The following is a 12,841-nucleotide window of genomic DNA, read 5'->3' as shown; positions in this document are numbered from 1 at the left end:
TCAACCAAGAACGAGCATAAATATAGCAATACAAAAACCACAAACAATCAAACAATAAAATGCAAACTATGCAAGATGGAAAATAAGTCCAGGACCAGCCTATTGGCTCAGGGTGTCTGACCCTCCACAGAAGGAGCTGCAAGTTCGATGGCCACAGGCAGGAATGACCTCCCGTGCCGCCCAGTGTTGTATCTGGGTGGAATATGGCCGAAGTCCAACAGCAAAAAGTTCAATATCCGGTCTATAAACACGTTCCTCGATCGTAATATGACCCGGATTGCACCATCTGTTGTTAACCAGAACAGTAAGCACCCCACTCCTTTATGCTTACCACTCTCAGTGCACTTCCAGTCAGCCCGAACAGTCTGGAAGCCGTCCATGGAGAAGTTTTGATCGGGTATGTCCTTGTGCAGCCCCGTACCAGTGAAACACATAACACTGCACTCCCGAAATGTGTATAAGTAATAATACTATTTATTATAAATTACTATAAATTGCACATAGCACATTTAAACGGAGACGTAATGTAAAGATCCTTACTCCTCATGTATATGAAGGATGTAAGTAATAAAGTCAATTCAAAATGAAAGCATTGGCTTAAAGATTTATCTGGTGGTCTGGGATAGATCAGCAGATCGAGTAGCTTGCTGTGCACTGTTTGGAATGCCAACATGTCCAGAAAATACCAAGAGCAATGCCTCTCCGTCCCTGGGAATGGCCTGCATTGCCCTGGCAGATGAATCATGGGGATTTTGTCAGATCATTCATGGGCACAAATTTCTTGGTAGTAGTGAATGCAGCTACAAAGTAGCCAGAAGTGTTCCCAAAAGCCTCCACTACAATTGCATACACTTTTGTTATGTTGAGAAGCCTCTTCTCAAGGACTGGTGTTCCAGAACACGGTGACAATGGGCCACAGTTTGTTTTAGAGCAGTTTCAGTCATTTCTAAACATGAATGGAGTAAGACATATTACGTGTGCAGTATACCACCCAGCTGCAAATAGCATGGTGGAAAAGTTTGTTCTAAAGAAAATACTGTGAACAATGTCAGCAGAACACACTACACTGGCACTCAATCAAAAGATCACCAAATTCCTCCTTGCATATTGCAATGCAGCACACTACACATCCAACAACTGTGCTGCTCCTGCGTCATTCCTTGCATTCACACTTGTATCTCCTCAAATCCAACCTCAGAAAGAGTGTGCAGGACAAACAGCCGAGGCAAATTTGGGGCTCCTCGAACAAGGAGCTTTGATGTTTCACTCCTGGACGAACAGCCCTCACGAGGGACTACAGAGGTGTTCAAAAGTGGCTACTTGGAAAGGTTAAGAACGCAGTGGAGATTACTTCGGACGTCATCTGGAGACAGCATATTGGTCAATTGAGGAGAGCAGAGTCAATTGTTAGAGAAGAAAGGTGTCCAGAGCCATCAGAACCAGTTCTTGTAGTCCCAGAGTCAATTCCTACAACTACTATCGAGTGTCCCCAGAACCTGAGATTGTTTCTTAGCCATAAGTTTCCGCTACCAAGCAGAGTGACCACCACCCCTCCTGTCAGGAATAGGCAAGTGAGGGGAAGTGAAAGGCCAGAGTGGGGATCGTGCCACGATGAGGCCACCTTCAGGGTGGAGGAGCAACACCTTATATTCTGTCTGGGTACCCTCCAGAATGATGGCATAAATAATGATTTCTCCTCTGGTAATCAAGTTTCTCCCTCCCCCACACCCCCCCCCAGCTTCCTCTATCCTCCACTCTGACCTTTCTTTCACCTGCCTAATATTTTCCCCTGGTTCCTTCCCTTTCTCCTATGGTCCACTCCACTCTCCTATCAGATTCTTTATTATCAAGCCCATGACCTTTCACGCCCACCTGGTTTCACTTATCACCTTCCAGCTAGCCTCTTTCCCATCCCCACATTTTTATACTGGCATCTTCCCTCTTGCTTCTCAGTCCTGAAAAAGGATCGCGGTCCAAAACGTCGACTGTTTTGTTCTTTTCCATAGATGCTGCCTAGCCTGCTGAGTTCCTCCAGCATTTTGTGAGTGAGGTAAAGAAACCTTAGATGACTAAGAGGTCTTAAGTTTCATCTTATAGTAAAAGGAAGCATACCTACATAAGGTTTAGGAAGCTGAAATCAGACTGGACCAATGTAGAATATAAAGAAAAATGCTGAAGCTGATGATTAGGAAGGCTAAACGTGTCCTTTGCAAACAGAGTCAAAAAGAATTCCAAGACAATTTATACTTGTATGAAGAAAAAGAGAATAACTCTGGCAATGCCAGCTCAACACAACAATAAAGGAGGGAATTTGTGCTTGGAGTCAGAGCAAGTGGCTGAGGTACTGAATGAGTACTTTGTGTCAGATTTTCATTGGAGAAGAAACTAGAGGATAGTGAAAAAAGAGTGAGACATATTCATGTGCTGGGACATTTTGAGATTAATGAAGAGGTAGTGCTGACTGGGCCTTACAAAAAGAATTAGGTTGTTAAGTCCATAGGCTTGAGTGTATATGTATATCCCAGAATATTGAAAGAAGCAAGTGAGGGCTTTGACAGGAGCTTTGTGTCCTCACTGGCAACAGTTGAGTGTAAAGAGTTCATGCAACAGCTACATATATAACACTTTAGGCAGTCCACACTTGGAGTTTTGTGTGCAGTTCTGGCTACCCCATAATAGGTAGGAGATAGTGGAAAAAGTGCAGAAGTTTCCCAGGGTGATGCTAGGTAAAGAGTATGAGCAACAAGGACAGGTTGAACAAACTTGGTTTGTTCTCCGTAAAGCGTCAGAAGCCGAGGGAAGACAAAGTCGAGGTTTTTAAAGTAATGAGAGTCAAAGATAGGGTAGACAGTCAGAATCTGTTTCCCAGGGCAAACATGTTAAACACCAGAGGAGGTTAAAGGGAAGAAGTTTAAAGGTGACACAGAAGTCAAGTTATTTTACACAGAGAGTAGTGGGTGCCTGGAATGTGTTACGAGGGATAGTTGTGAAAGCATGTCACTCGTTTGCGTTTAAGAGGCTTTTAGGCAGACACATGAATATGAAGGTTAGGGAAGGCTCTGATTTATAAACAGAAGGAGGACGTTTAGTATAAATCGGCATCAAGATTGGCAGAACGTTGTGGAGCTGAGTGACCTGTCCAGAGCTGTACTTTTCTATTTTCTGTGTTCTATGTTCTGTTAATTTCTCAAGACATACTATAACAAAATGCTAGAATGATAACAAGGTTAGGTCCCTTATCATAGTTATTGTTTTAGTTTTTTCCCTTGCTTGGCAATTTAAAGAAGCTAACATTTTAAAATGGAAGGCTATCTGTTGAAATATTTTCCTTGACTTTTCTGGAGCATTGCCCATTGGAGCCATTTAATCATACGTGCTGAGTTTAACATTTTTGGTACCCCAAACTATGAACTGATGATGGTGGGGGAGAACAGCAGAGACAAAACCTGTCTTCTTAACAAATAAATTTCAGGACCTGAGAGGATGGTGAATTAAAGTAGGTAAATTCAACATCAAGTTAGACAGGCGATCTTGAGGCCAGGCAAGAAAGAGGACAGGGGTCATCGACCTTTAGGAAAAGGGGGATTTGTTTATCGGAAAGACCATCACATGTATCGCATGATGGGCTGAAGTCATAGGTCTGAAAATAAAATGAGATTCAGATCTAATGAAGTGTGAAGATCTGCATCTCATATCCACAATATTTAAGTGGCTGGCCCATTTGAATTCTGATCAGTAGTTTATGTATCAGGATGTCTATGATGGTGGATATATCTATTGAATGTCATAGCTAGTACTCCACATGTGGTCTTGATGTCAGTCCAGTATTTAAGACCCTCTCAGCTCTCATCTGAAATTTAGCTCTTTGGTCCAGACCAAGTATTTGATGAGATCTGGAATCAAATGCTCCTGATAAAACTCAAACTGGGGCATTAGTGAGTGGCTTATTATGTAAGTGTCATTTGATAGCACTGTCAATGTCACCTTCCATCACTTTGATTGATTATTGAGAGTGGATTGACAGGCAGTAATCAGATAGATCAGATTAGGTCTACCTTCTGTGAATAGGCTATACATTGCAGGGTAGATGCTATTGCTGTAACTGTACTGGAACAGCTTAGCTAGAGATACAGCTCTTCAGCACTACAACTGGGACATTGTCTGGTTCTGTGGCCTTCACCATCATCATCATTATCATCATCAGATGCCAGGCCCAGTTTGAGCTCTGAATGCCATGGCTCACACACTCCTGTTTCGGGTCAAGCAGATCAATTCATTGGTATTCATTTCCAGTTCTCTGGCTGCTGTCTCCATCATCATTTGTCTTTGTCTTCCTCTTGCTTTCTTCCCTTCAATCTTTCCCATAATTACCGTGCACTCTAACTCCTCTTTCCTAATCACATGCCCAACCAAGTTACGTTGACTTTTCATGATCTCATACATTATTTCTCTTTTTATGTTCACTCTGTTCATGACATCCTCATTAGATATTTGCTTCATCCATGATATTCTTTTCATCCTCCTCAAAAACCATATCTCTGCTGCTTCAATTCGTTTCCTCATGTTACTAGATATTGTCCAACATTCTGAGCCATATAACATAACTGGATAAACGTAACATTTCAGTACTCTGAGGCAGGTTGTCATGCCTAGTTTAGTATTGGTCAATGTACTCTTCATTCTCGTAAAGGTGTCTTTTGCCATCCCTATTCTTCTTTTGATGTCTATGTCACACCTGCCATCGGATGTCACCCAGCTTCCGAAGTAGCAAAAGTTCTGTACTTGTTTTATGTCTTCCCCGTTTATTCTCAGCCTGCAGATAGGATTCTCCTTCTTCTTGGATATCACCATACATTCTGTCTTTTTGCAATTGATAGATAGACCCATTTTTGCACTTTCTTCAACAATTGTATCAATTAAGTTTTGTAGTTCTTCTTCCGTACTTGCAATTAATACAGTGTCATCTGCATATCTGAAATTATTGATGTTTTCACGGCCAACTTTGATTCCCAAGGTGTCTCTTATTTTTTGTAATATTGTTTCATTGTACACATTAAATAAATCGGGGAGAAAACACACCCTTGTCTAACACCTCTCTTGATTTTCGTAAACTGACTCACTTCTCCATCAATTCTTACAGCGGCAGTTTGTTCCCAGTACAGATTTCTGATTAGGCGGAGGTCTTTCGAATCTAGATCTAGAGTTTCCTGTAATATTTCAAATAACTTATTGTGCTTCACTTTATCAAATGCTTTTGTGTAGTCGATAAAACAAACAAACAAATCTTTTTGCACTTGAATAGCTCATTCTGATAGTATTCTTAACATCAATATTGCGTTTCTTGTACCTTCACAAAACCACATTGTTCTTTACCTATTTCAGCTTGTATCTTACTTTTAGCTCTTGTCATCAAAATTCTTAGAAGTATCTTGGTGATGTGACTCATTAAACTTATGGTTCTATGTAATCCACATTCTATTGCTCCAGGTTTCTTAGGAAGAGTGATAAATACTGATTTTTTTTCATCTCATCTGGTATTATTCCAGTCCCAAAAATGTCATTGATTAAATCAGTATTTTCAATTCCATAATCTCCTAGGGTGATAATTTGTTCTATTACCAATTCATCAGGACCTGCTGCCTTTGACCCTCACTATATCCAACTATTTTGTTGATAACATGTTAAGCAAATTAAAATGGTTGAAAATTGGCTTCAATGATCTTGGTGCCTTAGATGTGAACCAAAACAGATTATTCATTTGGCACATCTGGTTAAACTTGGATGAATGCTTTAGACTTGAACTTTTATGCTGCACCCACACCATCAATTGTAGGAATACATAAAGGTTGCTTCTTCCATGTCTGCTCCGTGCTGCGCATCTGGTCCTGGTGTTGGCTACATTCCACCTTAAAAACACAGGCTGCTACTTAAAATCTAGACAGAAAAGTCTCACGATAAACAACATGTATAATGCAAATTAACTGGGCAGGTTTAGAGTTGAGTTTAATACTATCATTAATCAAACTCCAGGAACTGAACAAGAAAACCTTGCAGGAATACTGCATGCAAGGAGACCATTTGACTGACAGTACCTGTATTCGCTCATTTATTTACCTATTTGGCTCCACCCCCCCTCCCTATTCGTTCTGAACCACCTGTTTCGTAGCATTTATCCAAATCATTTTGACAAGTGACTTCCAGTGACCTTCTGGAGAGTGTGTTCCACATCAAAATAACTTGAAACGTCTTTTCTTCATCATAATGGGCCATATTGGTTAGCACAACATTTTACAGTATAGGTGACCCCGATTCAATTCCCACCACTGTCTGTAAAGAGTTTGTGCGTTCTCCCCCGTGACTGCGTGGGTTTCCTCCGGGTGATTCAGTTTTCTCCCACAGTCCAAAGGTGTACCAGTTGGTAGGTTAATTGATCATTGTAAATTGTCCCGTGTTTAGGCTGGGATTAAATCAGAGGATGGCTGGGTGGCATGGCTTGAAGGGGCACAAGGGCCTATTCTGTACTCGATCTCAATAAATAAATAAATTACAATTTTCATGGTTCTTTTACCATATATTTAAATCCTCTCCACTCTGCTTACTAGTCCACTGTCAATGGAAACAGCTTTTTTTGTTTATTATATCAAAATGTCCCATGATTTTGAACACTTTCAACTTAATCTTCTAGAACTCAATATATAAGTTTGCTGATGACACAAAAATGGTAGGCCGTATCTCGGGTAATGATGAGTTTGAGTACAGAGAGGAAATTAAGAACTTGGTAGCATGGTGCGAAGACAATAACCTATCCCTCAATGTCAGCAAGACGAAGGAATTGGTTGTTGACTTCAGAAGGAGTAGCGGACCACATGACGCAATTTACATCGGTGGTGCGCAAGTGGAACAGGTCAAAAGCTTTAAGTTCCTTGGGGTCAATACCACAAGTGACCTGACTTGGTCCAACCAAGCAGAGTCCACTGCCAAGAAGGCCCACCAGTGCCTTTACTTCCTGAGGAAACTAAAGAAATTTGGCCTGTCCCCTAAAACCCTCACTAATTTTTATAGATGTAACATAGAAAGCATTCTTCTAGGGTGCATCACAACCTGGCATGGAAGTTGTCCTGTCCAAGACCGGAAGAAGCTGCAGAAAAATCGTGAACACAGCCCAGCACATCACACAAACCAATCTTCTGTCCTTGGACTCATTTTACACCGCACGCTGTCGGAGCAGTGCTGCCAGGATAATCAAGGACACGACCCACCCAGCCAACACACTTTTCATCCCTCTTCTCTCCGGGAGAAGGCTCAGGAACTTGAAGACTCGTACGGCCAGATTTGGGAACAGCTTCTTTCCAACTGTGATAAGAGTGCTGAACAGATCCTGACCTAGATCTGGGCCGTACCCTCCAAATATCTGGACCTGCCTCTCGGTTTTTTTGCACTACTTTACTTTCCATTTTTCTATTTTCTATTTATGATTTATAATTTAAGTTTTTAATATTTACTATCAATTTGTAATCCAAGGAGCAGGAAGCGCAGAATCAAATATTGCTATGATGATTGTACGTTCTAGTATCAATTGTTTGGCGACAATAAAGTATAAAGTATAAAGTAAAGTAGTCTCCTGAAAGGGCAGTTCCAATTTATCTGGTCTCATTGGGAAACTAAAGTACTTCATTTTTTCTCTTGAATTTTCTAAGAAATTTCTCTAAGATCTTTGTGTGGCACAGTAGAGCCACTGCTTTACGATTCCAGAAACCTGGGTTTAGTCCTGACCTCCAGTGCTGTCTGTGTGCTGGTTCTCCCTGATTCTCGCTGGGCACACTGATTTATTTCCCTATCCAAAGGCATGCGAGTTTGTAGGTTAATTTGCCATTGAGAATGATCCTTTAGGGTGTGGATGAATGGTGGAATCTAGAGGGGTTGGGGAGAATGTGTGGGAAAATAAAATGACATTAGTGTAGGAGTATAGCGTGTTTGATAATCAACGTGGGCTTGACAGATCAACAGGCAGTTTTCCCTATGGTATGCCTTCATGACTCTGTAGTTTTGACATTAGTCTTAAAGTGTGGTGTTAATAGTTGGGGCCGATCCAGCCTAGCAAGATTAGCATACTTTCTAGTCATCAAGTTATGGGACAGATTTAGAGACCCAGGTCAGGGTGCAAATAAAAACGAGATATAAATGACAGTAGAGGTGCAAGATTATATCTACTTGCAAAGACTGTCCAGTGCTCAGGGGGACTTACTCTATGTGCAGGGGGTAAGAGACAGGTTCTTTGAAATGAATATTCCTGAAGTTATAGTGGGTTATGTCCAGATAATAATATAAAATATAGGAGAGAAACACACGAATAAGTCATAGAGTCCCTCAAGCCTGCTCCATTATTCAACGGGATCCTAGATGATCATGTCCTCAAGCCCAGCTTATTCACTATTTCATTATGTCGAAAAATCTATCGATATTGGCCTTCAAAATACTTAGCAACCAGATATCCACAGCCCTACAGGGTAGAGATTTGTTGCTGAAGCATACAGTAAGCAATGATTAGTGCGCTGGGATTCAAACGCACATTTTTCCCAAGCCTGTGCCAAGCCAATTAAATTCACTAGGCACCAAAAAAGAAAGCAGAAAGTTCTGGAGAAATTCTCCAGGCCAGGCACAGCGAGAGAGAGAGAGAGAGAGAAAGAATTTTGAATCGCTGACCCATTAGTGTCAGTCTGGTGTCAGCTTTGTGAAAATGGAACTTTGCCCTTAAACACCCCAAATTCATGAAGCTGCTGCCTTTGCATATTAATTGCCTATTAAGATTGCCAATTAAAGCTTAAGTACCATTTCCAAGATGTAATAATTATTAATGACTACCTATCGATGTCTTTCACATGGACGATGAATAATTGTGTGGAGAATCTCCTTCCTTCAGATTATGAATTGCTTTGTGAGATTTGAAGAACATAGGATTTTAAGCTTCATTGCTCTGCCCCACTTATTTGTCCTTTTGTGCCAAATTTGGTATCAAATACGTCCACTCAAATTCACTGTCTGTTTTGCTCTCTCCTCTCATTGAAACCTCTGACTTCCAGTGTGGAACACTGATAGTTGACTTAACCAATTCTTCATCTAATGTTCTGCTAAGATCTCTACTCATCCTCAAGACCCAAAATTGCCATTTAGCAGGTCATACCTACCCATACAGAGCAAACATCATCGAACCTAATGAATTCCATGTGTAACTCTATCAAGGCTGAAAGGCCATTTTTTATCCTTCATATCAGAAGAAAGCTCCAGTGATGTTTCATGGGAATGAAGTGCATAGCCCAATATCTTAGCTTAATTGAAACATTGTCCATACACATATAAGTCCTGCGTGAGAGAAGATTACTAAAGTGGACACTCCAAAGTTTATATCTGATTTTGTCTGCACGGTAATAAAGCAAAGCATCAGGAGTATGTCCTAAATTCCTTGGAGAATGCTTTGCTATTCATTAAGAGCACAGATTAACTCGCTCCTCAAGACCACACTATTATCGGATTACCAAATCCTTGAAATCCTTGTACGTATATCTCAAATTGATAATTAATTGTACTCTGAAGGATGAAGAAGCCCAAAGATCTATACTTCAGTGAACAAAGAAATTTCTCCTAATCTTAATCTATGTTGGCTCACCATTTAATTCTGAGAACCTGCTTGCTAGTTCTGCCTACCAAGTAAAAGGAGTCTCTCAGCATCCAATCCTTCTATCCCTCTCAATTCTTTGCAGATAGGCTTGCCGCTCATTCACCTGAACATCATTAATTTCACAGTGAGGCCTCAGGAGACAGATAAGTGGGTAACAGTCAGGAGACAGAAGGGCAAGAGCCAGATACTAGAGAGTCTCCCTGTGGCTGTCCTTCTTAACAATAAGTACCTCCTGTTTGAGTACTATTGGGGGGGGGGGAATGGCCTACCTGGGGGAAGCAACAGTGGCCGCGCCTCTGGCACAGAGTCTGGTAGTTTGCCTCCCAGGTGCTAGGGTCCGGGATGTTTCTGATCACGTCCACGATATCCTGAAATGGGAAGGTGAACAGCCAGAGGTCGTGGTACATATTGGTACCAACGACATAGGTAGAGAAAGGGAGGAGGTCCTGAAAACAGACTACAGGACGTTAGAAAAGAAGTTGAGAAGCAGGACCTCAAAGGTAGTAATCTCAGGATTACTGCCTGTGCCACGCGACAGGAAGTATAGGAATTGAGAGTGGTGGAGGATAAATGCGTGGCTGAGGGATTGGAGCAGAGGGCAGGGATTCAGATTTCTGGATCATTGGGACATTTTTTGGGGCAGGCATGACCTGTACAAAAAGACAGGTTGCACTTGAATCTGAGGGGTACCAATATCCTGGCAGGGAGGTTTGCTCAGGCTATTGAGAAGAGTTTAAATTAGAATTGCTGGGGATGGGAACCAAACTGAAGAGTCGGAGGAAGGAGTGGTTGGCTCACAAATAGAGAAAGCTTGTAAGCAGTGTGAGATGGAGGATAGGCAGGAGATAGAGAAGGGATGCGCTCATACTGATGGTTTGAGATGTGTCTATTTTGAGATGCAAGAAGCATCATGAACAAAGCAGATGTGCTTAGAGCGTGGATCAGTACATGCAGCTATGATATTGTGGCCATTACAGAGACTTGGATGGCTCAGGGGCACGAATGGCTACTTAGAGTGCCAAGCTTTAGATGTTTCAGAAAGGACAGGGAGGAAGGCAAAAGAGCTGGAAGCGTGGCACTGCTGATCAGAGATAGTGTCATGGCCGCAGAAAAGGAGCAAGACATGGAGGGATTGTTTACGGAGTCTCTGTGGGTGGAAGTTAGGAACAGGAAGGAGTCAATAACTCTACTGGGTGTTTTTATAGACTATCCAATAGTAACAGGGACATTGAGGAGCAGGTAGGGAGACAGATTCTAGAAAGGTGTAACAATAACAGGATTGTCGTGGTGGGAGATTTTAATTTCCCCAATGTTGATTGGCATCTCCGTAGAGCGAGGGGTTTAGATGGGGTGGAGTTTGTTAGGCATGTTCACGAAGGTTTCCTGACACAGTACGTGGATAAGCCTACAAGAGGAGAGGCTGTACTTGATCTGGTATTGGGAAATGAAACTGGTCAGGTGTCAGTTCTCTCAGTGGGAGAGCATTTTGAAGATAGTGATCACAATTCTATCTATAGCCTATCCCTTTTGTCCAGCTCTTGGTTCCATCCCTCCCCCTCCTGTCTTCTCCTATCATTTTGGATCTCCCCCTCCCCCTCCAACTTTCAAATCCCTTACTCACTCTTCCTTCAGTTAGTCCTGACGAAGGGTCTCGGCCTGAAACGTCGACTGTACCTCTTCCTAGAGATGCTGCCTGGCCTGCTGCGTTCACCAGCAACTTTTATGTGTGTTGCTTTAGAAATTACCTCGGGTTACCTCGGGTTACCCATAGACCTCTATTTGTCTAAGCTCCATGTACCTATCTAGAAGTCTCTTAAAAGACCCTATTGTATCCGCCTCCTGCGGAATGCAGAGAGACGGGGGGAGGGAAAGATGTGCTTAGTAGTGGGATCCCGTTGGAGGTGGCGGAAGTTACGGAGAATAAAATGTTGGACTCGGAGGCTGGTGGGGTGGTAGGTGAGGACCAGGAGAACCCTATTCCTAGTGGGGTGGCGGGAGGATGGAGTGAGAGCAGATGTACGTGAAATGGGGGAGATGCGTTTAAGAGCAGAGTTGATAGTGGAGGAAGGGAATCCCCTTTCTTTAAAAAAGGAAGACATCTCCCTCGTCCTAGAATGAAAAGCCTCATCCTGAGAGTAAATGCGGCGGAGACGGAGGAATTGCGAGAAGGGTGTGCTCCCGATGTGGCCTTTTATATATTGGTGAGACCCGACGCAGACTGGGAGACCGCTTTGCTGAACACCTATGCTCTGTCCACCAGAGAAAGCAGGATCTCCCAGTGGCCACACATTTTAATTCCACATCCAATTCCCATTCTGACATGTCTATCCACGGCCTCCTCTACTGTAAAGATGAAGCCACACTCAGGTTGGAGGAACAACACCTTATATCCCGTCTGGGTAGCCTCCAACCTGATGGCATGAACATCGACTTCTCTAACTTCCGCTAATGCCCCACCTCCCCCTCGTACCCCATCTGTTACTTATTTTTATACACACATTCTTCTCTCACCCTCCTTTTTCTCCCTCTGTCCCTCTGAATATACCCCTTGCCCATCCTCTGGGTCCCCCCCCTCCTTGTCTTTCTTCCCGGACCTCCTGTCCCATGATCATCTCGTATCCCTTTTGCCTATCACCTGTCCAGCTCTTGGCTCCATTCCTCCCCCTCCTGTCTTCTCCTATCATTTTGGATCTCCCCCTCCTCCTCCAACTTTCAAATCCCTTACTCACTCTTCCTTCAGTTAGTCCTGACGAAGGGTCTCGGCCTGAAACGTCGACTGTACCGCTTCCTAGAGATGCTGCCTGGCCTGCTGCGTTCACCAGCAACTTTTATGTGTGTTGCTTGAATTTCCAGCATCTGCAGAATTCCTGTTATTTGTGTAATTTCTAAAGTAAGTACATGTTCAGCGCAGCATTGTGGGCTAAAAGGCCTGTATTGTGCTGTAGGTTTTCTATGTCTGTATGTTTCTAATATCTAGGCCTGGGCTGATTGACGGTAAGTAACATTCATGCCATACATGCGCCAGGCAATGATGACATCCAGCAAGAGAAAATCCAGCTATATCCCCCTCCCCCCAACATTCAATGGAATTACATCACTGAATCCTCAACTAGAAACATCTTAGGGTTACCATTGACTAGAAAATGAACTCGAGGAGCCATATAC

The sequence above is a fragment of the Mobula hypostoma genome, chromosome 9, assembly GCF_963921235.1.
Source record: "Mobula hypostoma chromosome 9, sMobHyp1.1, whole genome shotgun sequence".
Classification (NCBI taxonomy): domain Eukaryota; kingdom Metazoa; phylum Chordata; class Chondrichthyes; order Myliobatiformes; family Myliobatidae; genus Mobula; species Mobula hypostoma.
The sequence above is the reverse complement of the archived record's forward strand: the minus strand, read 5'-3'. Positions refer to the sequence as shown.